This window comes from Euprymna scolopes, chromosome 46 (assembly GCF_053919585.1).
Source record: "Euprymna scolopes isolate OS-2025 chromosome 46, ASM5391958v1, whole genome shotgun sequence".
Lineage (NCBI taxonomy): Eukaryota > Metazoa > Mollusca > Cephalopoda > Sepiida > Sepiolidae > Euprymna > Euprymna scolopes.
This window is the reverse complement of record NC_136527.1, coordinates 85,788,541-85,793,540: the sequence shown is the minus strand read 5'-3', so window position 1 is coordinate 85,793,540 and position 5,000 is coordinate 85,788,541. Positions and strand designations below refer to the sequence as shown.

The window sequence follows — 5,000 nt, the reverse complement described above, 5'->3', positions numbered from 1 at the left end:
AAAGAAATGGTTTAAAAAACAATCCACAACATATTAAATTAATTAAAAAAAAATGTAAGTAAATTTTTTCAAAATATTACATTTTTTTTAGATGAAAAATTCATTGAAATATTTTTCATCGACGACAAATTATTTTTTGTTCATTTTAATTCTATTTATTTTTAGATGAAAAAAAAGTAGAAATATTTTAACCCCCCCCTTTTTAATGTTTGTCTGAATTTTTTTTTCCAATTTAAAACGTTTGTTTAAAATAGAGATTTTACCTTTTTAAGGCGATTACGTGTCCGATTCATGAATTGTTTTGGATTTATTAAAGTTTAAATGCAGTTTAAATCCCGTTTTTCTGGAAATGTCGGTTGCAAATGTTTCTTTGAAAAAAAAAAATGTTAAAAAATAGTAAAACAGTTTTAATGAGAAAACAAGTTACAAAATAAAAAAAAAATTTTTATTAAAAATTGTTTCAACAAACAAAAAAAATATATAAAAATAAAATATTAAATTTTCATGAAAAACTAAAAAAAAATTTTCCTATACAATTGACGATTTTTATGAAAATATTTTTACATATTTTCTTAAAAAAAAAATATTAAAAAATTCTGTGGCACCCCCCAAAAAAACTTCAATGAAAAAAAAGTTGTGAAAAAAAAAATTATAACCTTTCACGTGGGGGTTCAGTTTTCAATTATAACGTAGTACTAAATTGAACACGGACTTTGTGGCCACAATAGATAAATAGATGAGAGAGGGAAATTAAATTGCGTCTGTTGCAACGATCGGCTCAAACCGATGATTGACGGGAATTCCCGAGAATCCGGGTCAAATTATGCAACAGTACCAAATATTTAAATATTGACTTTTTTTTGTTTTTAATCTTTCCATTCGATAAAAATAATCGGCAAAAAAAATTAAACTAAAAACCATGGGGGGGGGGATAAGCAGCTGTATATATTTACAGGAGGAAAGTGTAGTATCGGTTTTTGATACTACACTTGATCTTTTTTTTGCCATTGGTGAGAGAAAAATAAATCCTTCTAGACTGAGGTAATTTAATTTTTTGGTTGTCTCAGTGCAGATTGCCTTTTTAAAGTCGTCTTTGTGTCTATCTCTGCCCTCGTGGGGAGGCAAGTAAACAGAGGAGAAATACGAAATAAAAAAAGGGATTAGTGACCCCCCTTTTTTTTTCGTTGATATTGTTCCTGTTTTAACTTTTACTCTATCTATATATATCTCTCTCTCTCTTATATATATATATATATATATATATATATATATATATATATATATGAGGAAAAACACAAACTAAAAAAGGGATTAATGACCCCCATAAACTTACATAATATTTATATATATATATATATATATATATATATATATATATATATATATATATATATATATATATATATAAACTAAATGTGAGTTTACCTATATTGCCTCCTGTAAGGCGTATTTCTATATAGATATACATTAGTTCTGGGAATTTGTTATGTTAGAAAATTCTTTTGAATATTCTAATTTTATATGTATATATATATATATATATATATATATATATATATATATATATATTTGTGTGTGTGTGTGTAAGTATATAATGTCTAAAACAATGTTTAATTGTGAAATCTAATGCATTTTCTATTTTGTTTTATTTCAGTTTGACAATGGCTTCCAATAAATTCGAGCAACTTTACCAATGTGTCGCCTGCGAACAACAACTAAACCGACTATCGAAATGCTTGCCATGTTTGCATAGTGTATGTCAGTCGTGTTTTGTAAACACTTTGGATGAAACGAACACAAACTGCACTTGTCCGAAGTGTCATGCACAATTTGTGGATTGGAAAGACTTTGGTGTCTCCCCGATTATCGCAAAGGAATTGATGCGGCAAGGGTTCCAATGCGATTGGTGTTCGGAGGATGGCATTTCATCTGTGGCGAAATTTTGGTGCGGAGAATGCCAAAAGCTGTTGTGTAACCATTGCATCCGAAACCACAAAAAATTGTTAAATACCCATATTTCCAAAGATTTGGATGCGATGCGAAGATCGGATGCAATTGCGTTGGTGATGAAGATGCAGAACACTTGCGATCTTCACAAGAAAGAGTTGGAGATGTTTTGCGAAGGATGCTGCAATTGTTACTGCGACAAATGTTATGCTACGCATGTAAATGACCCGATGACCTCATGCACGAATGTGACCCCATTAAGGGTCCGCGATGAAATTGTCAAACGCAAGGAGCAGTTCCCCACCCTCGAGCAAAAAATGACGTCATTTGAAGAAGAAGTGAATGAATCAACGGAGAATCTTTCTCGATTTGTTGAAGAATTCCAATCGGACTGCGCGATAAAACGTGTGCAAATCTGGTCGGAATACGAATCGATTTGTGAAAAAGCGAAACGTGACGCTTTGCGATTGACTGAACAAATCGATGACAAAATGCAAGAAATTTTGGCGAAATGTCATCGAACGAAGCGACTAAACGATGAAATTCTCCAAGAAATTTCCACATGGCAACTGAATTCTGATCATTTGATCAGCAAACATCTTGAAGATTGCGAAGCTTTCCGTGGAATGCAAATGTTGGAAAAACAATGTCCAGTTTTCCGACATGATTTGCCATCGACGGAGACGAAATATGAAATTTTTGTTGAATTTCCTGATTATTGGCGCGAAAAAACCATCGATTGTTCTTTGCGAAACGAAAATGACGCATTCGTCACGTTTGAAAATGTTGGAAGGAAAATCCAAAAAATCCGCAAAGAAAAGCGAATCGATTTGCCAGAAGCAAAAAATGGTCGAATTATACGTTCGATTTTCGTCGACGAAAAAGATGAAAATATTTTTGTTTGCGATCGAATCAATAAATCGCTGATTGAAATGAAAAAAAATGGTGAAATAAAAACTGAATTCCATTTTTTTTCTGTCACAAACGACGAATCATTCGAACCTTTTGACTTTTGTTTTCTTTCGAAAGAAAACATTTTTGTCGTTTGTGGTTTCCATGGAAACAAAAAATTATTGTTTTTAGAAAGAAAAAAACATTTTCCATTTTTTGAATTGAAAAATTTTTTGGAAACGAAAACAAATTTTTATTCTTTGTTTGAAAAAAACGAACAAATTTTTGTTTTGGATGAAAAAAATCAAATCAATTTATTTTCAAAAAATTGTAAAAAATTAAAAGTTTTTCGAATTGAAACAAATTTTAATCCAAATTTTTTTTCCCGCATTCGTTTTGATTTTTTTAATGAAAAATTTTGGGTTTCAGATTCATTTCATGACGAATTAATTTGTTTTGATTTGAATTTTAAAAAAATTAATTCGATGAAAAAAGAAAAATATTTTTTTGATTTTAATTTCAACAAATTTGGAAAAATGTTTTTTTGTGATGAAAATGAAATTTTTTGTTTTCCGAAACAAAATTTGTTAAAATTTGAAGAAAAACAAAATTTTTATTTATCTTCAATTTTTGTTTTTAAAAACAAAATTTTTGTTTCAGTCAAAAAAAATGGAAAAATTGGAATCGAAATTTTTAAAATTTTTTATTGAAAAATAAAAAAAAATTAAAAATAATTTTTTATTTTTGTTTTCTTTTCTCGTGTGTTTCTGTGTTTCTCGTCTATTCGTAACTTTCATAAAATTTTGTTTTTATTAAAAATTATTTGAAAATCCATAAATTTTTTTAACAAATTGTTTTTATTGTTTTTTATTTTTGTGGTTATCTTTACGATTAGTGTTTCCAATTCACTTCCGGTTGTTTCTTCATTTTTAGTCGAAATTTTTTTGTTTATAAAATTGTTAGGTGAAAGTATAGAATTGTTTGTTTTTTGTCTAACATTTTTTTATTTGTTGTTTTTTATATTTTTTTTATTTATTGTTGCCCCCCCCAACAAAAACAAGGTGGCCATAAAGTGGGTGCTCATTTTACGTTAAATTTTTAATAAAAAAAATATTTAAAAATTGTTTTTTATTTGTGGTTATCTTTACGATTAGTGTTTCCAATTTACTTCCGGTTGTTTCCTTCGTTTTTAGTTGATTTTTTGTTTGTTTATTAAATTGTTAGGTGAAAGTATAGAATAGTTATTTGTTTGTCTCTAATATTTTTTATTTGATGTGTGTTTTTATAGTTTATTTTTAATGTGTGTTTATTTAGTTTGCGTGTGTGTATATATATATGTGCGTGTGTGTGTGTGTGTGTGTGTGTGTGTTCTTTTATTATTATTATTATTATTATTATAATATGTGTGTGTGTGTTAGATTCGAAATATTTTGGAGAAAAGAAACAAAAAAAATCGTACTAGTGCACTTTCACTTTAATACAAACACTTATTGCTCCGTGCTTAAATAATAACGTTACTATTTAAAAAGCCATTCTTAACATGGGGAGGGAACAGTGTTTTTTACCTATTCTGTACTTTAACCTTACAATTGAATAAAAAAAAACATATCACAAAACTTTAATTAAACTTGGAAAAACGATTTAAGTATCTTTTCAGTATCGTGAAAACTAGTTTCCGGATCCAATTTTAAATGCGATATTCGTTTTCAGCACACCAGAAAACCACAAGAAAACAAATTTTTAAAGGTATGTTTTGTGTTGGTCTACCAGGCCACAATAGTTTGATCTCAATAAAAAGGTGGACATAAAGTAGGTGCTCATTTTACGTGAACTTAATAGAAGAAAATGATCTCCATAATCGTTCAAAACTCGAAAATGAATAAAAATAAGTAAATGTTATTGTAATATGATTTGAATTGATTTTTATCATTTTTTTGTTTAAATTTCTAATTTTTGAGCGATTATCGAGACTTCAAAGACACGACTCACAAATATCTGCTAATTTCTAGTTGTTTTTTCGACCCGAATAAACACTTCAAAATGAGTTAAAAACCCAAAATCTTATCCACGTAAGCAAAAGATTTATTTTCATTGCCTTTGGTAACATTTTTTCATAATTGTTTTTATAACACAATTTCCTTCTTGTCAATTGTAAAAAAAAT

The 5,000-nt window shown here is 28.3% G+C and overlaps 1 long non-coding RNA gene across 1 annotated transcript in view; it reads left to right on the top strand.

The window, feature by feature from the left end:
* LOC145270830 (uncharacterized) overlaps positions 1 to 3,572 on the top strand; it is a 9,020-nt gene extending 5,448 nt beyond the window's left edge. The window contains exon 2 of the long non-coding RNA XR_013865588.1: positions 1,655 to 3,572. This is a non-coding gene — a long non-coding RNA (uncharacterized LOC145270830). The remainder of the gene's footprint in view (positions 1 to 1,654) is intronic.
* Positions 3,573 to 5,000: the final 1,428 nt, after the last annotated feature.